The sequence below is a fragment of the Cupressus sempervirens genome, chromosome 4 (assembly GCF_028749045.1).
Source record: "Cupressus sempervirens isolate cs-2001-9-10 chromosome 4, ASM2874904v1, whole genome shotgun sequence".
NCBI classification, from domain to species: domain Eukaryota; kingdom Viridiplantae; phylum Streptophyta; class Pinopsida; order Cupressales; family Cupressaceae; genus Cupressus; species Cupressus sempervirens.
In genome coordinates this window covers 772,925,248-772,952,497 of record NC_143121.1, presented here as the reverse complement: position 1 = coordinate 772,952,497, position 27,250 = coordinate 772,925,248, and the positions used below count along the sequence as shown (strand labels likewise).

Sequence of the window (27,250 nt, the reverse complement as noted above, 5' to 3'; positions counted from 1 at the left end):
CTCAAGGGATCTCCAAGGAAGCACCCATATAAGGGCTAGAATGGTCAAGATAAAGGGTGGGAGGAAAGAACATCCCTGCAATGGCAAAAACAAGATGAAATCAGTAACAAGCTTATAAATATAACAGCATTAAATAATTGAGTCAGCTCATGGTAGTCCAATGTTTAGATCTTGTTGCCTAGTTGACCGAAAGGTTGATACTCTAATACCAGGATGCTCAGTAGGTGGACAAGGTCTTCTATGTCTATTTCCGGGTAGGGAGGGCCTTTCTCGATTGACATTGTGTGGAGATATTTAAGGGTACGTGGTTGGGTGGTTAAGCCCCTAAAAATGCTTCTCCTCTCCATCAAATGCTAGAGCTTGCACAAGATAGAGATATGCTCTGTAGTCAATATCTTCTAGTAATGGATATTTACTTTTATGGTATTTGAAATCTCAAGTTGCAGAAATGTTAGATGATTAGTATTGTTTAATCAATTATTCCCTTTAATGCTTAGCAATCAGTTCCTCTTAAATGTATTCAGAAAATAATTAAATCAATTGATTTTCCAATTGAACAAGATATGTATATGTATGCATGAGATAGGCTTACTTGATGGTTGTTTTAACTGTCCTTTGTGTTGGTTCCCAAAACCATAGATTGGAAATCCAAGAGCCTATCAATTCTCCAATAGGATTCCGCAATTAGTTCTGGCCAATGAACGAGAATCACCTCGATTCCCCTACACTTCAAGCTTCGCTACACCTAGGCGGGTAGACCTTCTCCTCGAACCTACTGACTTGGTTCAGAGCTTTTCTAAAGCGAATTTAAGCTTAGGAGAATTCTTCGGTTGGCAAAGTCCTTGAACTCAATTAAAATTAAACATAAATTTGAGTTTTTGAATCGAATGAATTGTATAAGGTTTTAACAATGGATTTGAGTTTTGTAAAAAAGGAAGTTATAGATTTTCTGACTTCAAATATAAATCCAATACTTCAATGATAAAAGATTAGTGTTTTCACTTGTTTGGGCAACTGAGTCAACTACAATGAAGATTATAACATACAACTTTATAATGTTCTACGCACTTATATTGTCAACAATTTAATAATCCAAATGCAACAGATCAAATATATATATATATATATATATACGCAATTCTAAGCTAGTCCAGATTACACTTTAACTCCTAAGGTCGGGGAGATAGACTAGACATAGATTTTGAAACAATTAAATATTTCACAATATCTATGATGATCGAGCTTAAAATGCCATAGATGACCTTGTCTACTTATCTGACATAAATCGCTTATAGAATTTTTTTTAAATGATCATAAAGGACGAATCAACTAAAGTTTAAATCTCTATGCCTTTAATAAAAATAAACAAAGGACAATTTATTTTATTATTAAAATAAAACATTTGAATTTGATATAACAAAGCCATATATTTGCCCCTTATCCCTCCATACAAAATAAATATATTATTTTGCTTCTTGTGAATTTTGTTTTTCGAATGTGTCCTCTTCTTTTGAATGATACATCCCTCTATTTATATTTTAATGAGAAGGGATGGTGTCCTAATTTCAAAAGTTACATCTCTTTAGAAATAAACCAAACTTAGTTTATTCATAATAAATTAATTAGGATAATCACTTGTTTTCTCTTGGTTAAAATTATTTTTAATGTCATTATTTTATAAACATTTCATGGGCCTTACTTCAGATATGGTCATTTATTTGTATTGAATTCTCTTTAAGATTATGATATGTCAAAGGTATGATGCCCAAAGACTCCCATGACTGTCATCACAATAAAACGTGTCAATCCTTCCAAGTCTCAAAAATCGTCGTTCATGTTGTCTATGTAAGGGCCAACTCTAGGATCGATGTTGTTTTGGTTCATCACTATGATTCTTCCTTAATCTTTGATGCCTCTATGTTCAATTTACATGCTCATCCTTATTCATTCCATGCATTTCTTCATTAACTCAATGATTAAATAAAAGGGATGTTCATATTATCGAACAACGACAAAGCACACACAAAAGAGAATTCGTTGCTTGATCCCCTTTGAAAGCGATGAGCGTTGAATGACGTATGGCTTATAACTTCAAACTCTTACTCTGTCATCTCTGCCTTTTAGTATACACGATTTGAACTTTCAGAATTCCTGATGGCACTTCAAGCATGAGAAGACACCTCTCAATTATGTTTCCGGTGCATTATGGCCTTTCCACATTTCAATGCTCCGCTATAGCAATTTGTATTTCCATTTTGCAATTCAAATGATTATTCACATCCTCAATTTGTATCATTGATTCATATCTTCAATTATTCCTACTTTTGATACTCAATAGATTATTCAACGCATGAGTGCACTAGGAATCCTAAACTTCACAAACGCTCAATTCCTCCTTCCACGTACATCTTCAAATGCTTTGAATCGTTTGCAGCTTCAACCGGATGAAGAATGAACTCCTGCACACAATATCATATGTCTTTTGTGATTCAAACATATTGCTATTGTTTAACTTCATTGTTGTATATGCTCTCAACTCTTACGACATCTCCTATCGCCGTCTGCTCTTCTTCCTTGTCGTTTTTGTATCTATGTTAGATATGTGTGTTGGGTATGAGTTCTATGAATACTTGATTGTTCTTAGAATCATTATCCAAAAGCATCGAGGGGCAGTGATTTCTTCTTCAATGTGTCAATTCAATCGAGGAAAACATTTGTTTGAAAACATGTCTATATTCATCATCATTTCTCATAGCCATGTATGGTATTCAATCGTCTTCTAAGCTATGTCTGGAGTTAGAGTGGAATAGATTCTAGCATGTTGTGGACAAACAGATAGCGACATACAATAGCTTGGCAATATTCAATAGTTATTTCCAAGCGGAGGTAATGATTGTGCTGATCTTCACTAAGAGACAGAGGAGGTAGCTTTCAACAAGACAACATATACACTCACATCAATCAATACCATATGAAGTATGTCAAAATGAAGGGGGCAATAAGAATGCGACCCAAAAGAGCCTTAGGAGGGACACAAATCTCCTGAACTGAAATAGGAAAGTTGTCCAAATTACATTGCAGTTCATCCTGATGCAGCAAGTCTAGGTCTTCCTCTACATTTCCTCTACGAATATACTCACTCTCAAAGAATTACTTTGGATTTTTCTTGTATTAACATTCTTTTCAACTTGAACTGATTCGGTTGAGATGATGCATGAATTTGAATTTTGTTCTTTACAATCCCAACATTGATTTTGGAAATTCTTCATGACATGTATGACATCAGGCAACTTTTCTATGATGGTATTTACTTTTAGCATTATTGTGGCATCATATGCAAAAAATAAAATACAACAGTATAAGCATTTGAGAAGATGCTTTTAAATGGAGACCCTAGTTTTCGCCAAAAAATAGGGCTCCATCACTTTGTTTATGTGAATAATGAATATGAACATATCTTTTAACTATATGTTATTTGCCATAGTTAGCAATAAGAAACGAAAGGGATGATACAGTGGTATTTGATGCCCTGAATGAGTGGTATAACTATTTGTGCCCTAAATGGTATATGTGGACTAACTTTGGTTTTGCAGATGCTGCCCTTGGGAAATTCCGGTTTCAGAATTTAGGGTATGGAAAACTTAAATCCTCTATTTAGACTTAAATGATGATTCCTTCAGTTGTTAATTATGATAATTCAGTTAAACCAACTGTAACCATTAATCTCGTTCACATGAACATAATTGTTATAACTACCTTCTCATGAATGTGAAGTAGTATCGGTACTTCGATGTAATGCTAGTTGTTAGCTAAGACCCGAAAAAAGGGATGTTACAAAAAGGACATTGCTTGTCAAAGCCAGTCTGATGTATTATGGATCAAGAATGTCGCCATCATCCTTAATCTAAAATTTGGGTGGAATCCCAACTATGTTGAGGTCAATGATTTGTTGCAATGTGAGCCTATAGTAATCCATCTTCATGATATCCAGCTCTGTGTAAATCAATCCATATGTCCTCCATGCGATGAACATGAGCGAATGCTCTTTTGATTTTTGAATGCATTACTCGGTAGTCAAAATCGAACCTAGCTTTAAATTTCTTCAATCTTATAAGTTGAAGTTCTGCCTCCATAGTTTTCGCCTTGTAGATTGAATTGAGCATATATTGACCAATCACCAAGAGCTTTGTTGTGGTAATATTGAATCCTGGCATGTGTTGAGAATTTTGATATGTTTGCACTTCAATGAATTGTTTGGGCAACTCCATTAGAATGATTTTATCAATAGCATATCTTGGTAAGGTATATGATTCTCCTTCGAAATAACCAACTCTCAAATAAGTGAAAGTTGGAAACTGCAAAAAGATGCAACCAAATTGATTTTTTCCTATTCCAAGCTTCCTTTGACACTCTTCTAATTATCAGTTGTTTATCAAACTAACACCTAAAATGTCCAAAAAATGCATCTTGGACTCTCCTATACTGATATTCCCTTTGTGTTAATGTGAATTGATCATAATAGTTTCAAATAGGAACTTGAAGCCAATTCCCTTTGGTGAAAAATCCTAAGGATCCCATGGATGTAGCAATGTAAACCAAGTATGAGTTCATGTAAAATGGCGCTAACGTTCCCACATTAAGCAACTGTTCGCATAGTGTTGTACAGATAAGCTCTCCCAAGAAGATAGGTTCTTCGTTATCAAAGATCTAAAAGAAAAACTTGTACATCCATGGCTCAAAGTCACTAGACTCCTTGAGGCCACGTGCTCTACTAAGGAGAGTAATCAAATCCTTACATTCTGGCTTGAAGTCAGATCTGTGAATTGTTTTGGGCCATCATGAAAAGTTATTTCTTCTGACATTCAACCACTATGCATTCATATATCATTAATAATCTGACTTCTTCTCATTCCATAACTCTAGAGATGTCTCATTTGAAAGGTCTACGCGCCTTGCACTCTAAGGAACTCTGAAGATCTGTTCAATAACTTGTAGGTCCAGGCTGATGATAACCTTACCATCTTACCATTTGCATCCTAGATTGTTTTGGTCTTGGGACTAAAATCTCAAGCACATCCCAAGATGAATTCTGGTTCCATGGAAACCATAGGAAAAGTGGACATTAGATGAATGTTACTTCTCTCGATGCATCTCATTTCCCTATTAGAAGGAGCTTCGACCCTTTGTAAGAAATCAGCTATGTCAACATGTCCAATCTCTATGTCAGATACTTGATCTAGAGGAGATGAGACGTGAGATGCAGATGCATGAGCTAACTCCTTGTCATACTGGTACTTCATCTTTCCTTTGGACTTAGTAGATGTGGGCATGTCTTGTGCTATAACATGAAAATTCCAAAGGGTGAATACATCATCAAAAGGTATTCATTCCATCAAGATGTTGATTTTTGATCAATAAAGGTCGATCTATGAAGAACAATGTGTTCAAAGTATTGATTAGATACTCATAGAACATATCCAAATGTAATTAAATATAAAGTGATTTACATGTAATTGTGTTTGATGAAAACATGTAATTAGGTTCGGAGAATGTAATTACATGTGAATATGGAGGATGGAATGACATATAAATGAAAATGGATGTAATTATGTATATTGGAAAATCAAGGTAATATGCTTTGACATGTGTTGGTGAAGAGATGTGATATACTTGCATGTAGAGGTTGAATGTGAAAGGTGTAAAATGCTCTTGCATTCTTGGGAAAGAAACCTTAGCCTTTTTGTTAAAAAAAACCAGCAAGCAAACAACAAACAAAACTATGTACAAAATCAAAACATACCTTTGGTTTTTACTTAAACATGACAGAATATCAAGTTGTTCTCCTATATGCAATTTCAAAATTGGAATATGGGGAAATTCCAAGCATTTGAAAATAAAAAATTTCATCTTATTTAAAGGAAATTTCCATAATACATGGCATGTTATTTAACATGTGTAGAATGATAAGCCAAAATATGCAACAAAATAGCAACGGTTTAAAAACTTCTACTTACTTGGAGGGCAGGCACATGTAAGTTCCATAGCCTTTCCTGTTCCAACAATGCTCAATGCCTTGCAAAGGCACATGAAAGCATATTTATACATGCATGTCACGACCTGTGCACTCAAATTCATCTATATATCATGGCCTTGAGTTTTGTTTCGATCCTGCTTTTATGTGCCCTACCCCTAAAATAATTTGAAAAGGGGCCCCTTGCAGGCCCATAGAATTTTAGGGGCACTAGCATACCCCAGGGCCCCCAAATAGATTATTGAAGGCCCACTTTATTTACACCCGGGTCAAGAACGCCACCATTGAGCTCTCTCTTTCTGCTAGTAGGCAAGCATCTGCTCAAGTACACAACTAGAGGCAGCCAGCTCAAAGAGCCAAATATGGAAGATTGATAGGTTTGAATGAATGACTTTCCTCCAAATTCAAATTTCCAAACAATTCCTTGACTATTTCAATGCTTGTAAATGTGATATTCCTTCGTCAAAGAATGAAACGTTTTGTAAGCAATTGCCAAAAACACAATCTTCAAATGCTAATATGCAAAACATTTTTAGGAAAAACCATATATTTGGACGTTTTTGAGCAATAACATGGTCTCCAAAGGCAATAGCATGGATCGTATTTTGCAAAGAAAGGCATGAACGTGATCTTCAAATGCAATAGCATGCATTAAAACTCAAAAACACCTCCTCTTGATCCAAAAAGGTGAGCTGGAAATGTGATTTTTGGACTTTTTGGGCAAAAACATGCCCTCTAGATGCAAATGCATAAGCCGTTTATGGCCCTGGAAGGAAAAAATCGTGGCCTCTAGATGCGAACACACGAATTAGAATGCCCAAATGCACTCTATGGAGGTCTTTGCATGTTTAAAATCAATGCATTTGGAGGTCTAGAAGACAAATTGCACTCTTGGAGGCCAAACGCATGAACTCGTTTGCATGTAAATAACCAATAGTGCAAATCGCACTCTCCATTACCTATTACATGTTTCAAAATTATGTCTTTGGAGTTTAAGAGGAAAAATCGCACTCTCCGAGCCCAAATGCATGTATTCAAATGCATGTAAACGGAAAGGTTCTAAAATCACACTCTTGGAACCCTTTTACATGTTTCAAAATCTAAGCTTTTACATGTTTTGGAGCCTTTTGATGTAAATCGCATTCTCTCAAGGGCATTGCATGTGATACTTAACATGTACAAGACCATTTTCATGCAAAACGCACTCTTGGAGGTCTATTACATGTTTTGAAATTTTGGCTTTTACTTGTTTAAGCATTTAAAAAAAGACCTCTCTAGTGCAAATTGCACTCTCTCAAGGTAATTACATATAAATGGGTTGAAAGTTGAATTTGCACAACTTTAAGTGATCAAAAGCACATGTTTAACTGATTTCTTAGGTAATGTCACTTAACTGGGTCAAAAATAATATTTAACTTAGATGTTTTGAAGTAAAACATAAAGTAACTCTAAAAAATAAATCAATTAGAAAGCAACTCAACATGAAAATATAACATGAAGTGCTCTATAGTCACTTAAGTGATAAAGTAACTTAAAAACATAACATAAAGTCAATTTATGTTATATTTTTCAAAAAGTGAATATAAACATTAAAATATAACATGATATTTTAAATATGCGATTGCATTTGGAGAGTCCACCTTTTGGACACTTAAATGACCATATCTTTTGACTGCTACGTCCGATTAAGCCCTAAGATATACCAAATCAAAGGGAAAACTAAAAGCAAGGATTTGAACAAAAGCAAACGAACACACACTCAAAACGCAAAAAATGACATTGAAGGCTTCAAAAATCAAGCATAGCCTTAATAAAATGAAAAATGAAAGGCACTTGACAAAAGCCTTCGGTAAAAGGATTCATTATACCAATTGGGGTTGATTTATTGATCAATGTTAGCCAATGAAATAATGAACTAACTCACAGAAATGCATGACTACGTTGAAAAAGTTTCGTAGCTGTTGTCTACATTTCATGGTGACAAAATACAAGACAACACATTTCATTCACTAAGTCCCATGGTGGCAATTTTTGAAGGCATTACATGTGTTTTAAAAGCCAAGTCTTAAACATGCAATGAGCTTCAAACATCCCCTCATTAGTTTAAAAGTGGCAATTTTTCATCTCATTTCAAATACATGCTACACCTATATAAGAACACATTGATATGAATGTGTTTTGCATATAGAAACATGTCTAAGCTCTATGTTGGCGACTTTTGTCTCCATTACATGCTTTTATATGCGTTGAAACATATGTATTATTCTTGGAAAAGCTCGTTATGTATGTTGAGCATGTAATGTGCATCAAAAAACACATTATTAGTATTCATTATGCTATGTTTTGCACTAAAGACCGAGAGTGGCAATTTTCAATATCATTGCATGTGTTTTGAGTCTTTCAAACATATTTTTGAGTTTTCGAAACATATGTAAAAGCATTCCTAAAACATGTCTTTGTGTATATCACTATGTTTTGTATTAAATAAACATTTTATTACATGTAAATGGTTGATCAAAACTCATTTTTATCTCCAAGGACTGCGTTTTGATCCAAGACCTATTGGTGGCGATTTTTAACCAAGTTACATATGCAAATGGATTATAAAATCGCATATTGAGTCACTCCAATGCCTGTGTTTTTTATCCAAGACTCAATAGTTGTGATTTTTGGCATGATTGCTTGTGTAAAAAGGCATGTATACAGCATATCAAAACACATTTTTGAGGCATAGCATGCTGCATTTTCCTCATCAAAAGCTGGCCGATAATTTTGCACTGCTTTGCATGTTGTTTGAATATGTCAATAGCATCTCAAAGTCCGTTTGATCAACAGAGGCAGCATTTTCTCATCTAAATTCTTGTGTTTTGCATTTTAAAACCCCTATAGGGCATTTGGAGGTTGAAAACAGCATTTGGAAGAACATCTACACTTGTTTTTATCAACAAAAAATGCATCTAGGGCACAATCATTCGACTTGCAGCATGTATTCATCATCAAAAGTTGTGTCTTTCTCCTCTAGAGTGTTGGTTTTGTCTTGCATTGCATCTCCATTGCAACAACAAACATTGCAGGTTTGAATGGTTCTTTCTTGCCACTATCTTTGTGCAGGTTTGAATGGTTCTCATTCATGGCCATTTGTCATTGATGTGAAGAGGACTGAGTTTTGCCTACATTGTTGAGGGGATTTGGTCAATCTTCATTGTCTATTTAACTCCATTGTTGAGAACTTTTTCTAAATTCAAAAATCTCTTGGATTTGATTCAGATTTTCCTCAAGACTTTAGAAGAGTATTTCCCTTGCATTTCTCAGGAGGAGGTAAGTTGTTGCAAATTTTAGGGCTTTTATTCAAGTTTTGTATATATTTTTTGTTTGTTCTTGTTGATTCAAGTGTTTCATTTCATTTTCAGATTTGCATGTTTTTGTTTAAATGGTCAGTTCCTTATACTTCTGTCTCAATTTTCCTCTAAGTTGCACATGCAAAGATATCATCTATCTTGCATATGCAATCGGGATTAAAAGCACTGTCCCAAGTAATGAACTATTCCAAACAAGCAAGTCACTTTTCCATCATGCACACACAATCTAAAAGCCCACTTCCAAGAGCATTACATATTCCTTCCACATTTTTACCAAGGTTACGAAGGGACTCAAAGGTATCATTTGTAGGTTCTAAGAGTTTGTCGATAGACTTGTAGTGGGATATTAAAAACCCACATATTAGCAAGATACCTTACCTCATGTATATATACCAATTCATGCATCATTTTTGTACCTAAAGCTTGCTACTCACTCATATGCAATGCCTCTAGAAAAACTTGATTTTGTTTTTTATCTCCATTTAAAGGGCTGATTTCACCCAAAATCAATTGCCCTTTTCCACCCCAAAGCTTTCCGATTATATTCTCCCACTTACATGCTTCCATATCTATACTTTTGTTTCCCAAAATAACTTTATATGAATCCATCTCATGAGGATGTACTCACTTTTGTTAGCCCCAACTGATAATGTTGTTAATGTATTTGAAAGAATCATATCAGTTGTTATGTTGTTATTGATGTCAAGCCTTGGTTCGACATTATGCTAATCAGTAGATTGTCATATCATTTGATTGATGAAGAGGATTTGAAGAAAGTATGATTATGTAAGAGTTGGCGAGTGTATGGTATTTAATGGGCACTAGAATGAGATGGACTTTGACAGTATAATGTTGGTTTCATTGTTTTACATGATTTGATTAACTGACGGAATCATGGTTGCTGAATGAAGGAACACAGTATTAACCGAGCTACTACAGTTGTCAACGAGCACCTGAAGAAAGTGTAGTGTCAACCAAGTAATTTCAGTGTTAATTGAGTCTAATGTTGACCGAGCGAAGATGTAATGTTAAACATGCATGAGAAGGAAGAACAGTTTAAGTAAAGATTTAAGCTAAGGCCAACATTTGATGAAAATAAAGATTGTTCGAGAATTTTCGAAGATAAGGATGAAGTTTCTTACAAGATCAACGACTGGAGAAATTCAGAAGATCTAATGAAGCAAATTTAACGATTGGAAATGGAGCACAAAGTTCAAGGTGAAAGTATATTTCTCGAGCATCTAGATTCAATGAACATGAACTTGATGGAGATCTAACAATTGTGATTAAGTGGCAAGACCTAGAAGATTCTAGAGGAACAATAAAACTTTTCTATTTAAAGGATGAACACGATGTTTATTGTTACTAGTGTCGTTGATTGAGTTGGTTAAGTTGATGCTGAAGAAGTTGAAGAAATAAGGAGAACCAAGCAGAGCAATGTTGTGAAGATCAAGCAAAGGAAGTTCTAATTTGACATGTGGAGTGTGTGAATCAACCAGTAAGAGAGCAAAAGACAAAGATTGAGTGAAATAGAGATTTGAACAAGCAAGGTAGTGCTAAACCTAACAGATCATTTCATTATTACTCTCTAATCATTGTAACAGAAAAAACTCTTAACCAAGTGGGCCTCACAATCTTTTGAAATCCTATATGGTAACATTATATTGATTGTTTGTAAGTCCTTTAGAGCAGATCATTCTTTAGAAGTGTCAAAGAATGAACAAGGCCTAGATGATCTTTGGTGAAAATCCTCTAACAAGGTCACATTAACAATGTGTACGTAACCTTTAACAAGGCTGGCTACTAACAAAGCTCACTTCTGAAGAGTGGAAATTTTGGGTTGCCGATTCCAAAGTGGTTTTTCCCTTTACAAGGTTTCCACCTTAAATACTTGTGTAAAATTGTGTGAATTCTTATGATGTTCCAAGTTTATTTCATGTTTCTTGTTTAGTGTTACAACTCAGTATAAGGTGGAAGATAACTAGATGATACTCGGTATATATTAAGTTGACAGTTTATTGCAAAGATTATATGAGTTTAGATTTTGATGCTAGATATGGTTACCATGTCAATGATCTGAAAGATTGAAGTATTTGAATTGGTGTAAAGTGTTTTTAGTGCCTTTAGGATAACTGGTTATAATAGTTCAGATTGGGTATGAACTAGTTCCTGATCGGGGTCCAGTTCGCCTGTGGTAATTTTAAGTCTCATGAACAAGTGCAATATTTGTCTTAGTGCAAAGCTCATATAATAGTCCTTGTCGTACTCTTATTGTTTGAGCCTTCTTTATAGTTGAATTCTTAGGCCATGCCAGTACCTTACCTTCCATGAATGCAATTTTATAACCATCATCTTAAGTGTAGATATAGATATTAAATTCCTTTTAATACCTGGTACATAAAGAACTCCAAAAAGCTGAATAGAATTTCTGGATTTCAATTCGATGGTGCAAGTCCCAATTCCTTTTACGAAATGTGCACAATCATCGCCAATTGTAACTTCATTTGTTTCTATTTACATGCTTTCTAGGTTATCTTGATATCCAATGATGTGTCTTGAAGATCCATTGTCAATTATCCAGGTGTTGGATTTGGTTGATATTTGACTAGAGAATGCTGAATGGAAGGCATATTTCTTAGACTCTAGACCTTCATTTGATTCATCAATTTTGGCAAATGACGCTTGAAGTTTAGATCGATCAGGACAATTTAGTACTTAATGTCCATATTGATCACATCTAAAACATTGAATTTTGGACAAGTCTTTCTTATATTCTGACTGTCCTTTTCCATGAAAGTTTATTTTCTTTTTGTTGTTCTTCTTCTTACCCTTCTTATGGGAGTTGGTGTTAAGAACATGAATGCCTTCATCTAAGGTTTTATGTTTTCCTTTAATCATTAATCTTGATTCTTCTTGAAGACAATTAGATCTCAATCGATCTAGTTTTGGGATTTTAGATCTTGCACTTATAGCTTGTACAAAGGACTCCCAAGAATTTGGTAGTCCTCCTAAAGCTATTAAGGATAACTTTTGGTTGTCAATCTCATAACTAACAGAAGATAATTGATCTCTCAATTCTATGATTCTCATGAAGAAGGCATTCACTATTTCTCCTTTTTTCATGTTGATATTATTCATTTGGCAAGTTTTCTACTAGTGTTATTTACTATCAATGCATTTTCATGAGCTTTAAACATGCAATATGCTGTAGCATGTTTTACCACAATAAGCACTATGTGATCTCGAACAGCATCCATGATTATCTTCATGGCTTTCTCATTATTTTCAATCCATTGAGTTTTCTCTGGATCATCTTTAGATTCTTCTTTTTCTTCTCTTACAAAAGATTCTAATTTGTTTTCTTTTAATAGCATTGTTGTCAATCAAGCTTGCACCTATAGCGAGATAAAAAAATCTAGCTATCCTATTGAAACATGAAAACTCTCTCAGGTGGTGGGTTGTCCTAAAACGAGAGATGAATCTCCAGAAGCTAGGCCAGTTCCTAAATAGTGATCACCTAATCCTAAATTATACGCGAGATAAGGGATGAGAAGTGAATGACAAATAATGAATACTAACCTGAATGAGGTGATACACCAATGATTTTGAATGTAGCTTTAATCAAATCAACACGAATTATGAAAGACACAATTGATTCACAATATTCAGACAAACATGCAACCATAAAAGTGTTTCTATGCAAGGACCAGGATCTTTTTCTTTGAAAGGGAGACCTAGGTTTCACCAATTTTCTGCAAAAACAACAATGATCACAAACAAAAACCTGTAATCACGAGTATCAAGAATCTGCAATAAGGAACGTAACTTAAATGAAGGCGAACACAACATTAAATTAAAAAAAAAAAATCACAGTATTGCACAAGAATCAATGAGAAGGAACCACTGAATCTCTATAACCAATGCTGAAAAAATATCTGCTACAAATTTGCTCTTACAATCAACTCAAAATCTGCAATGCGCAAAAATCTGAATCCGAAAGAAGATCCTTCATAATGAGGTGAATGTACAATATATAGAAATCATAACCCTAATTCGGATTCCAAGATCATGCCTAGAAAAAATAGTCAAAACTAATAAAAACTATGAAGAAGCCTCTGAAAATTGCTCTCAACCACCTGCCGAACTGATAGATAACTGGAAAACTGCCTCTAGCTCCTCAAAATCATGCACAAAAAACCAAACTCGGATCCCTCAAACAACCCAAAAATATAGCATGTAAAACTCCTCATAATTATGCAAAATATGCATAAAATAGGCTCTCATCATGAACTGCATGCATAACTGCCCTTAACTGCTCCACAAATCACTAAAAATAGCATTATTCAACCCCATCACTGCATGAGAAATTGGAACTATCCTTAGCCTCCAAAAATAGCTCCTCATGAAAGCGTTAACTGAATGTCCTCTTTGGAGTTCAAAAATGGACACTCAACTTCCCCTACTTGCATTTAGGCATTTGAAATCGTTAACTCCACTTAATTCCCTTTATTTTAACTAGTAAAATCAAAGGTTTTATAATTGTAATCATTTGATTTATTAATTTTACAATCAAAAGTTTTTTTTATTATATTTATTAATATTAACGTGTTCATTATTATATTTTATCAATTTTTTGTAAACACATTAGTATTAATAAATATAATAAAGGGAATATTAAATGTATTTTACAAGTATTGTATATATTAAATCATCAATAGTATTCAATTCATTTAATATATATAACATTTATAAATTATATTTATTAACTTAAATTATATATGCATTTACTAAAAAACAAAGGCATTATCTTTGATGCATATAAAAAACTTAAGTAAATAAAGATTAAAGAGCAAGGAGCTAAAAAATAAATAAAAATAGAATGCAAGGCCTATGCATGGACCCAAAATTTCATAAAATATGGCAAAGGGTTTTCAAAAGGAATTTGGAAGGCAATAGGTAAACTATGTTTTAGGTTTTTGTCATTTGGTTTTTTGCATATGGAAGGAAGAGGAGGGTTTCTTAACCCTAGCTGCAGCCATGGATATCTTGCTACGATTTTTCCTTTTGTTGGTCTTTGGACGCCATGCTTTGCAAATTTATATCTAATTCTCTCCTGTGGATTTGATCTGGGCGTGGTTATTTGGATGCCTTGTTTGTTGGACACCATTATTGATCTTTGACTGCAGGTTTTATATGTTGGTTATGCACGTTTGGATGCCATACATTTTTGGCAGCAGATTTCTTTGAGAGCTCACAGGTTGTTTGGTAGCCATTTTTGGTTGGACGGCAGCTTTCTTGGAGAATTTCTCCTACTATTTCATGGCTCTAGACTTGGACGCCATATATTCTTGCTGGTACTGTTTCGTTTTTTGCATTGGACGCCATACATTGAAGTCTTTTCCTTGCTGTGAACTGTATACTTGTTACGCCATATTTGTTGCTTTTGGGCACAGGTTTCATCATGCTGAATGGCTGCTTCTATGGACGCCAATAGGGTTTTGGTTCAGCGGTTGTTGCTCTTTTCAAAGGCTTAATGAGCTAGACGGCTTCTTCTTCATGCTAGCTGTAAGTACTTCTCCAAAATAATATTATTTCAGATGTATATCGCCTAGTAGCAGTTGCAATTTATAGTGCAGACTATACTACACATTGCAATAGTTGATTGTGTCTATTCTTTCTTGATCCAAAAGGTCTTTGATGGTAAGGCACCTGTTTGTTGCCTTGAATGTTGTTTCTGTTTGTGGGAATTTTGTTGATTATCAGATCTTCTAAAAAATAAAAAAAATCCCACTTCCCAAAGTTTAGTCTCCTGGAATTGTCATCTAAGCATTCAACAGCCATGATATCACCTGCCTCTTCCGTCTCAATATAAGACGTGGGGCTTGTACTTGAGCTAGGTAGGTCAGGGCTAGCAGTTGTTGTTTCAACTGAACCACACCCCATCATATTTGTATCTTGAACATGGGTAGTTTCTTCGTTGTCACTATAAATTAATTCAATTGATGCAAGTGCAGAACCAGGTAAAATGACGAGCTTTTTAGGCTCAATAATCCCTCCACACTATTTTTGTACCTTGAACATTTGTGCAAATTGTTCTGTCCTCTTATTCTCCACATCCATTGAAAGACTATTGTTAAATATGCTTCTTTCATCATTCTCTTGAAGATCTCCAAATGTAAAAAATTGTCACACATGATCAACATCTTTAGCATGAATAACCTTTCGGCAAACTGGACAGTTTACTAACACTCTTTAAATCTGTTAGCCTCAAAACATAAATTTGCATGTAGAATATAGCACGTATAATTAAAATATGGTATCCTTTTGCTGAAAGTCTTCATTTGTCCATTTCTTTTGATACTGTTGATTCTTGTGAATTAACCCCTCAAGTGTCCCTTTGGCTCATTGTTGCTGTCATAAACTTATATGGAAGAAAATTTGGATGCACTGAAGTAAGTTTTCCTTTTGATATAACATATATGGAACGAAATCTTGAGACCTTTTCTTGTAACGTTTGCTGCAATATGTTGAACTCTAAAAAACTGTTTTTTCTCTGTTGTATCATCCCAATTGCTTTGTATGCAAAACTCCATGTTCTCTTCCAATATATCCTGATGGCAATATATCCTGATGGCTATAGGTTACTGTTGTTTAGATTCTAATATAACTGTCGAAGTTTTACTCTTTCTTGCTGTTCAGAAATCAAATATTGCTAGAAACATTACTCTTTCTTGCTGTTCGGAAATCAGATATTGGTAGAAACATCATTTTTCTTGCCTTGACTAGTTGTTGTTCTTTATCTCATACCATGTTCTGCCTGTGTACTATGCTGCCTTGAAATTCCTTCAGTTTGTAGACTCAAAATTCTATATGCCCTCCATGATTTGACTGAAAGGTTTCGTACCTGTAACACATGTACGTCCCTTTAACAATCTCCTCTTGTCTTCAATATCCTACTATGGTTCAACTAGAAGGTCTCATACTTGTAATTTACGTATGCCCTCTTGACAATCTCCCCATGTCTTTAGTCTCTGCCGCAACATGATTCAACCAAAAGGTTTCACACTTGTAAGTGATGCATGTCCCTTCGATAGCCTCTTCAGTCCTTCGGTCTTGACCCCTACATGATTGAGTCGAAAGGCTTCAAGCGTGTAATTTATGCAAGATCCTTCAACAACCTCAAACTTCATACCTATATCTGCACATGGAACAAACTCATTAGCATAAACATGTTTTATTTTTCAGATTTCTCTCTTGCCTTCTTGTCTTTTAATATAGTTATCTGAATAACCACGTTGTAGGAACAGTAGAGAATAGATGACTGGAAAGATTTTCATTGCTCAATTCTCATGAACTGACCCATCTCTTCTTTCATTTTTTGCAAGTTTATTCCCAGACAGAGATGCAGGTTCAACCCTTCAACATTCAGCACAACAAATCTTCCATTCAGGCAACAGATGCCTTTCCTCTTATCTCCTTTCAGTACTTTTCTGTTTATACAATGTGTTTATTCAGATATTATGTTAGAAGTTGAGAATGCTTGTGTGATATCTGAATGCATTGTATTTAAGTACTGTGTAAAACTTGAACACTTTGTACCTTGTCAAAACAGTTTTGAATATCTCAATAAAAAATGTATTGTTTTGGTACTTGTTTTCTGAATAAAAGCGATCATTTTTCATGTTTACTGATTCCTGTACTTTACTTTCTGCATTCTTTACATTCTGTAATATGTATTCTCAGCAACTAAAATACGCTTAGTTCAGCATATAACATAGCAATTTAGGAGATATGTTAAAATTGGTAAAAAGCATCATTATAAGAAGTTTCCAAGATTCGAAGTTATCAGCACTTGTAGGTGGTGTTTGAATCTTAACATGTTTGTCATCTTGAAGAGTAATGAGAGACTACAATTTAATGTGAAAACTAATCTCTTAAACTTAATGAGATCTCTCCTTAACAAGGCTCTGATACCATGTAAAGTTTCTTACCAGATTTCAAATTCGAGGTTGGCTGATGCACAACTTTTGATTGCAAGTAAGAACACTGATGTCAACATGGAGTAAGTTTCGATCATGTCTAAAATGAAATCTCAAACAATATATATATATATATATAATCATCGGTTTCAACTGTGTAGAGTTTTATATACTGCTATATATATATATATGCTAATCACAATTATTGTTAGACCGAACCTACATGCTTTAACAACACCAAACTGATTTGACAAGAAGGTGAAATTGGGATAGGTTAACTAGTAATCCAACACTCAGGCATAAAGTATAGCCTCCTCCAAGGAAACTATCAAAAATAACATAAAACTTCTTGAATTTATATCTTAAATCCTTGCAAACCAAAAACATGTCAAAACACATAAACAGCCTCCACAAAAATAACAAACCAAAAACAACATAACCTTGCAAAACAAATTGGGATTCATTCACTTTCAACACTAAGGCAATCTCTATATAAAATTGCTTCAATGTTTGTTGAGCTGCATTACCTAGGGATGCATGCTCAAGCATAAAATCCTTGTCCCTATGCTAGCACCATCCCTAGGTCATGCCCACTCTGCCAAAAATCAAGGAAAACATCCTCAAAACTAGGAGATGCCACAGACTGATGTTGGGGACATTCGACTCTTACAGAATCGCCAAGTGTGTATCACTTCATTGGATTTTTAAAAATAAAAACATTATTAAATGTTTTTGTGGAACCCTGGATCCCAATTTTATTGTCCAATGTTCCAACTTTTAAAATTTCCAACATGTCCATTAATTCTTCTGAACATTTTGTTTCCATCCTATAGATATGTTTTCTCTTGCATCTCATCTATTGTAGATTTCATTAGATATGCTGATATAGACTGTCCTAGACATGGTCATGGAACATATTTTCACTATGGAGAAGGTCATAGAGAATATAAATGTCCTCAACGCCAAGGAAGGATAGATAGGAGAACTAGAGATATATAAGAAATTTGAAAATATGTTGAGAAGATAAAAAAACAATTTTGGCTAAGGATCCTAATTTGGGACTGCATGGGCAACATATTAAGCCCATTGTGATGTGGGCACGCAACACAATTAACACCCTACTTCATATGGTGGCCTTTTCTCTAATCTCAAATGGTATGAGCTAAGGGATGGAAGGGTACCTCTATGTGAAGATGAAGATATCTTAGATGGGCTAACACGAGCCTTCAATAAAATGTATTTACAGAAGTCATCAATAATTTGCACACAATTACTTGACTTTGCAAATCTTTGCTGTCCAACATTCAAGACCACAGGCGATGTTTGATAGAGCTATATTAGCTCAATGTATGGTGGATATAGCACAAGAGGGATACACCACAATTGAAGATTATTGCCACTCACCTCCTTGCACAAGTTGCTAGTTCTTTTTTTGCACGGAGGGATTGATCCACATCTGGCTTTATCCATTCCATTAAAGGAATAGACTTAACTCTAGACAAGCAGAGAAGCTAGTGGCCATGCAAATTGCTTTTCAAATTCACTATCATCAAACTCAAAAGCATTAGTAGACTTCATCTCTACAGTAGGATATTGATCCTAAAGATGTGGCCTAAGTTGATGAGGAGGAGATACCATGTGATTGGTTGTGATTCCGTTGAATGAGGTTTACCATCATAGTTGCAACGACTTGGAGGACTCTAATTTTGATGCAGTGTTGGGAGATGCAGATTAGGGGCAGCAGTATACTTTTTAGTATTTTTATTTTCATATCATAATTGAGACTAAAGATATGGCAGTGGTGTAGCCTTTGGGCATATTGTTATAAGTGCATAACTTGTAGTTGTGTGTTATCTTTTGATATCACATGCATATTGACAATTAATTCTAAAAGCACTTTGAATTAAGTTATAATGTTTGAAATTTTCATTTAATGTATCAATTGAACACAAAAGTTATATGCTAAGGATCTATAACATTTATGAACATGTTTCATCTATGTTTTCATATGAATTTTTAAAATTCCCCTTTTATTTTATATAACTGTCCCCTAATTGGCTTGATAAATCAGGGATGCAGAAACCCGTCCCCTAGTCTCAAAAACTCGGGGTAACATAGATGTTGAAGGTCTACATCCCTAGAACCCAATATTTTCAGCAAACAGGTATATTTTGGATGAAATCTCTCTTTCTAGCTAGGAAGGTTTTTGTCTCCAAAACTGGTATTCCAAGAGGGACTTTCTCCTCAAAAAATATAATAATTTATATTCTCACTTAGCGAAAATAGAAAATGCAATATATTCAATCTAATCTTTTTTCTACACAATTCCTTAAATAGGCACTTTTAAAGGCAACTCAAAGGGCAAACAGATAATTTCCCAAAAATCACTTTCAACCTTAATAATAAAATTAAGTGGTTTTTCAAGAACTTTCAATTATATATTACCATTTGATCCTCCATCTCATTGTCATTTTTAAATAATAACATATTAATTACCTTGTACGCCATGCCTAGATGCCTAGTGTTAACACATTATAGAGGTATTTTTGACAAAAATATTCACACAAAACAATATGAGTGGGATAGAAGTCTCCAAGGATATTCCATTGCCAAAGCTTGTTTAAACAATATGCTTTGTAACTTTGTGAGTTATAAGTTTGGCAAAATCTTTTTAAAAAATTCAAATTAAATTATATGAATGCTGTGGTATGATTGAATGTTTATATAATAATCGAGTTGATGCTTGTAAGAAGGAGATACGAAAATGAATTGTTAACTTCAACTATGAATCCAATAATCGTTTCAATGATTTGAAAGACCAGTGCCTAGTTTATTCGGGCAATAGAGTTAACCACAATAAAGATTATTATGTACAACTTTACGAGACAATATATATTAATATTTCATCAATTACTCCTCTAATACAAATGCAGAAGATAAATCTTATATGCAATTCAATGTTAGTCCAAAAGGAATCTAACTTCTTCAATGGAAGTCCAATTAGACAAAAATGCAGAAACACTTATATATTTCGCACTATTCCCTGATTATCAAACAAAGAATGCTACGAAAAATCTAATGCATAAGCTTTGATGGGAATAATTTAATAATCGCCTTATTAATCAAAATTGTATTTTATTCTCTCTGCCTTGAATAAACACAAATAAAGATCTTTTATTTTTCATTAAAATAATAATATATATAAATTCATATGAAAGTCATAATTTTAATATCCATATCTCTCCTTACAAAATTTGAAAATCTCCTTGGCTGCTTCTTTAGTAAAAATGTCGTGTTGCTTGTTCTATCTTTTTTACTCCACTTCTTATTTATATCTTCATATTCCAAAGCTATAACTTTTCTGAAAGTCATAATTTATATCCTGCCTCTTTTAATACAAATCACACCTCTTCATTTTAATTAGATTGTTTTAAAACGCAAATTAATAATTTGAGTAAGCTAACTTTGGTTATGAAAAACATTTTATTCATATCTCCCCTTGTATTAAACAGGCTCCTGTATTAATCGTTATGAATTAAGCCCCTGAAACCTTCGAACAACATAATATAATTAGAGAGTTTATTCGTCTTAGTGGGGAATCTGCACAATTATCCTTCTTATTGAAAAACCAAGGACTTCTCTATTCAGTCTCCTTTCACAGGCCTGTCTGAACCTGATGTTACTCTTCTTAATATGCTACAGCGTTTGAAGCCGATGCTGCTTCCTTAATTGTTTTGGCGAAAGACAAAATCTGTCAGGTACAGAAATAACACTTCTTTGGGAACCCTTTAAACAACATCCCACGATTCAAACTGGCCTCTAGAATGCCAGTATTGCCCAGTTCTGTATGTGTATCGTGCCATGACAAAGGAGCCATAGTCGCGGATAGTTTCCACTTGTATCATATTTTAGAAAAGGGAATCTGCTGTCCATCAACCGCTTCAGACTTTTTTGTTCTCGGAGATTACAAGTAGCACATAGTTTTTTGTCTTTAGAAAGGTTCTCGCAACTTTACATACTTGTATTTTCCAGTTCGATGCTTCTGACTGTTGCTTTAATCATTATCGTTGCCTTCACAAGGATTCAACTATCTTTGTTTTGTTGCTTTAATGCTGTGTTTTTCATTTCCAGTAATGGCTAATGAGACTCATACTCAGTGGGCTTCTGGAGATTGATATCTACAATAGGGCCTTCAAAAATGTTATCGATGATTGCTTAGAATTACGGGTTCTTGGTTGCTGTATGATAAGTTTATAATTTTCTTTCTTTCCAAATCGTTTGATGTCTCCGAGCAGGGGAAAACATTTGCCAAGAGCCTCGAAACAGAGTCATACGTTGTTATACTATTGTGGTAAAGTAAACATATTAACTTTACAAATTTCCCAAACACAACTCCATATTGGTAGAAGCTTTCGTTTTTTATCATGTTTCTCAATGTTTGGCTCTGTCATATTGTAATGTCCCCTTCTTAGCATTCATAGCATGATGTTGTCGTTAGCCTATTTCCCCAAGGTCCCGTAGGCTAACCAGGACATTAAAGGGATTTAGAGGCCATTTGGCCTAGATAGTTTCAGTTGCAGGTCTTTCTGAGCGGTTTTGAGGCAACTTTGGGCATACTTACTATTTATAGTAAGTCATCTTGGACATGGTTGGACATCCAGTGGCAGCAGTATGTCGATGGTAATTGTTTAAAATCGACAAGAAGACTTGTTTATCATTGATAAGATTTGTCATGCATTGATAAAGCTATTTTATAAAGTTAAATTTAAATATTTAACTTTATTAATGCATAGACTATAGTTTGTGGGAAATATTTAAATTAAAAGAGCCCCCTTTATTTTATAACACATTGGAGACATAAGTTACATAAAGGGAGTTGTGTTTTATCCCACATTAAGAAAACGAAGGATTGAGCTCTTGTGAGAACACTATAAAAGAAATGGAAGAGCTTCTTTTTAGTATGCTTGGTTGAAGATTAATGTTATGTTGCTTGATATCTAATTATCAGGCTTGGAGGACGGAATCCCTCTTTGCTAGCATTCTCTTCGCTGTTGAAAGACACAATCAAGAGGATTAACGGTGTTTACAAACACACTAGGTTTCATTTAGTGTTTTGCTACAGTACAGATGAATAGTGTTTTGCTACAGTGCGTGTGAATAGTGTTTTGCTGTAATGCGGATGAATAGTGTTTTGTTGAAGTGCACGTGAATAGTGGTTGCTACAGTTCGCATGAATAGTGAATTTGCTATAGTGCGTGAACAATATTTGCAACTAGTTTATTGTTTATTCTTGCTGATTTGGGGGTTTGGAAGGCTGCCAACTACATCTGCAAAAAATACTACAACAACTAATTCCAGGTTTCTTTTGTCAAATTTTTATACTTTGCATTGTAGTTGTTGAATACGAGACTGATATTTGTCGCTGCATGTTAAACAATTGTATGAGCACATTTACATGGCAAAAATCAATATTTAATTAGCAAATAAGAAGTTTCAGATTTTCTTATATATTGTAGTATGTGTGCCAAGTGTTTGACAAAAATGCTATGTTGAGTTATTAAACAAATTAATTGATATCATAAAGTAGCTTGCAAGTTTCTTTATTTGGGAAAAAAATAGGGGAGGATACTACACGTATGTACAGGATCTCCATTAGAGCATCGCTCAGTATATCCTGAGGAATTTCATAACTGTAGGGAGACCCATGCATGCTCACAGGATTGTTCCAATTTAGAGTGTTTTTCTTCTGATACAATATCATCTGAATAATTTGCAGCTTCTACTACAATTTGTTTTGCAAAATCTGGTCCACTCTTTATATCATTATCGCTTGTGTTTTCTTTGCTTTGTCCTGACTTGTAAATCAAATCATCAACATCTTTGCTAACCTGAAGAGGATTTCTATTTGTTTCTACCCCAAAGAAATTTGCTTGTGTGATTGAAAACCATCATCTGGTCTTGAAGACCTTCCCAGCAGGCCTGAAAACTGTGTTGCTTCCTCTGTTCATACATGTGGCTGTCACGCACAGCAAGAAAGATATTGGCATCTATCTGTGCATGCCACATAAGTCATAGTAACTCCATCTGTATCTTGCAAGGATTCCCAGCATTTTCAACATATGTAACCGGCACTCCATGAGCACAGAAAAATATCTTCACCTTTTCTGTGCATGCAAAACTCTGTAATTCCTTTTCCACTAAATTTGCCGCTGCTTGGATATACCCTTACCTTTCGTACCATCATGCTATGATCAAATGCTGTAACATTAAAAGATAATCATCCTCCCAAAAAAAGACTTTGTAGAAGACGAATACTCAATCCATTTGTTGAGATCGAAAACTGAGGACAACTTCCAAGATTGAGCAATAAGGCACCCACTCTGTCCTGGTCAACACCAGCATCATTCACAGCACCACTCACTACTTCAATATTTTCTGCAAGCGGAGGTGCCCTTGAAGAGAAAAATTTATTATCAACAAGCTTTGTCTTCTTTATTGTTCTATATAAGAAAGGTTTCCACTGAAGTTGATTCTGACTAGTTAAATCATTTCTGGATAAATGCAATTTGTAGGAAGCCTTGTCTATAATCCTCCTGCTGTACGGAGATAAGTTTGGTACTAATCCTTCAGGATCTGTATAAACATGGGTTTTCCTTCAGGATCTGTAGAAATATGGGTTTTAGAACATGACTCTCACTGAATATGATAATATGGCCTCTTTATTTGAAAATATACATAAATGGAGACTCTAAAATCAAGGCTCCATCACTCTCAGTTTTGTTTCCTCTCTTGCTATTGAAATGCCTTAAGATTATAAAAAGTAAAACAAGTTTTTCTCTTTTTTAACTTTTTTTGAAAATCCATAAATTTCCCCAGTTAAATCCCATTTTTGCTGGAAATCTTAATCTTTTGGTTTTCTGATCTTTTCTTCATAAGGTCTTTGCTGCTATAGTTTCAACATCACTAGCCAGGAACAATTTGTATGCATTTTCCACTTATCAATCACCAACCATGGCTAATGTAGGTCTTTCAATCATACCCTGCTAGTGGTCAAATCCTGACTCTAGCTTGCTTCTTCTTGGATTGTGAAATACATCCAATAGGAAATAGTGTGAATGTCAACAATATCTACAATTTGCAAACCAAACTGATTTCCAGATTATGATATCGATTCAGTAAATAATAATTCCAGATTACTTGCTCTCAAAGGCAAAACAGCTATTCTCATTCATGTAACCAGTCTTACAATATATATATATATATATATATATATATATATATATATATATAGATAAAAGTAAAATAAATTTGACTGGGATTCTTAAACTTCCAGTAGTCACTGCCTATGAATACGTTCAGATCAATATGCTTACTAAGGTGCCTTTATAATGCCACCATCCCAGATATGCCCTCCAAACTGTAGCCAAGTTTGACTCCCTTGGTAACCTGTCCAAACCTGAAATCTTCCTTGCTAGTTGGTAGCACCTCCAAACTGACAAAATCTTCTTACAGAGACTCTGAGATGGGCGTCCCAGATACCAATGTAGGGGGTGTTTTGTCCCATTGCTGAATGCCTTCAGGTTTGCGTTTGAGTAGCAATTGCATTCGTATAATGCAAAGAATTACTCCAACTTTAAGCTTCCAACAACACATATATAGACTTTACCTTCAAAAGTCAGTGACTGGAATAACCACAACCAAGTCGGCTATAAAGAACATTGACATAAGGCACACTGTATCACAAGTTACCAATAATTCCATTTATTTATAATTTCAATTATTATTTTTCAAAAAAACTATTCAATTATTAAAATAAGCTTTAGCCAAATAGAGCAGCTGACTTAGCCCCTGATCAGGGACATCATAGATCATCGCTAATGACCTCAGCAAGGCACCTAATAATTTGTTCAAAAGACTAGTTTCACAGGGGTGCAACATAATGAAAACCTCTTTGAAGAACAAAAAAGAAGTAAGGGTATTTTGGATGGCCTTAAAACTAAAATAACTTAAGGATCTAAGCATTAGGATAGACAAAGTGAGGTGGAGATACACTCAAGGGGATAGGTTGGGTGAAACATTTTTGAGATGATATACTAAGGGGCTATCCATTTGTAGTGAATATAACCAGAGCATGACAGTTTGGACTCCTATGATATCCTATTGAGAAGACAACAAACATTGGTTGTCGAAGACCGAAGTTGATCCATATTGCTTGCAAAGATATAATTGAAGTAAGATAAGAGGCAAGTTCAAGACTTATATTTTGGCTAAGGACAATGTATTTTCTTTAAATTATGTCTTTCCTCCTAAGGGCTCACTGTTGCAGATTAGGTTAAATTTGGATATTGTCTTGAAGACCAAAGCCTTAGTTTTAGTAAGGTTTATCCACTCTTGTATACTTCTAATGTGTAGCATTTTCCTGTTCTGAAAGAAAAATCATGCACTTGCCCAGATTACAATTCCCGGTCACCCCAAAGTTCCTCTATTGGTATGAGGAAGAACTCCAATCTCACTGAAATCACATTTTGTGTTGGTATGATGGCAACACAAACACTATTATCTTCTTGCTAATCCTTGACTACAATACAAGCCACTATTGCAATAGAAAGTCTTGTTCAAGAGTCTTCTCTAACCATTATCAAATACATTGTCACCACTCTTAGCCAACCTAAATCAATCCATGTAGCACAAGTCATATCCTTTTATGTGGGCCTTAGGACATGCTTTCTCTTTGTTCCAATTTTCTCTAGAGCTCAAAAGTACCGACTCCTCTCAGATAGTCTAGTCAACTTTCAATAAATTCATGCTTGAAGTCACAGATTAAATCAATTGCTTCACAATTCAAAAATCCATACTTGATAAACTTCTTTTATCAAGCACTACACACTTATTCTATGATCGCCTTCCCCATTCAAAGTTTCTTGAATCTTCTTCTAATTGTGCAATTTTACTTCTTGTATGTAGTGACCAAATATATTGTTCTCTTGGGAATTGAAAAATATTACCCATAAACCTTCATGACCACATTCTTGATTGTAAACTAATCGACATATATCATCCAACTTGTTGGTCTTCTGAGGATTGCTGCAAATGTACTAAGCACTGCCATAATACTTGGTATGTGTGTTCCAAATGGCAGTGGCCTCTAGTTTATAATGAGAAAAAGGATAAGAAGAGACATGTCACTTCATGGGACATGTTTATTCATTAATTTGATAATTAATATAATATATATATATATATATATATATATATATTATATTATTATTATTATTATATTAATTTCTCTCACATAATAAACTTATATCTCATATGTAATTATATCTCATATATAATTAGATATAGCCATAGTTTTATCCAACTGAAGCTACCAAACATCAACACAATTGTCCAAGCTATTCTCCACAACCCTATCTTGGTACTATTAATAAATCACCATGCACAAAAAATTACTTTCTCAGTTATCACCCAATTCTTGCATCAGCAAGTAAAGACAGGTCAAGAGTTGGGAAAGTTGGCCAATAGTTGTTCCATGTGCTCATTCCACACCTTAACCCTTGATATTGAAAGAGGTTAAGTAGATTTCTCATTTTCATCATCGATTCATTGGTATGTTCTTCAATAGGTATGTTCTGAAGACATTGGAGGACTGTGGACAACAGCTGTTTTCTCTTGATGTATCTAGACTCTAGACTCCTAGAGTACTGTTTAGTGCTATAGTTGCATACTAGAAAACTAACTACCAGGAACATTTAATTTGTGCGATACAGTGCATCACTAAAGTAGCTTTCTCATGTGATATAAACTTTGGTAAATTTCAAACAAAAATTGAGGTTTGGGAGCAGCAAATAAAACAAACTGCCACATCTAAGAAAATCTGA

At 34.5% G+C, this 27,250-nt stretch overlaps 1 protein-coding gene across 1 annotated transcript in view; it reads right to left on the bottom strand.

Moving 5' to 3' along the window:
- The window catches only part of LOC149563660 (putative CoA ligase CCL6), a 176,906-nt gene that overhangs the window by 72,968 nt on the left and 76,688 nt on the right, over window positions 1-27,250 (bottom strand). The window lies entirely within an intron of this gene.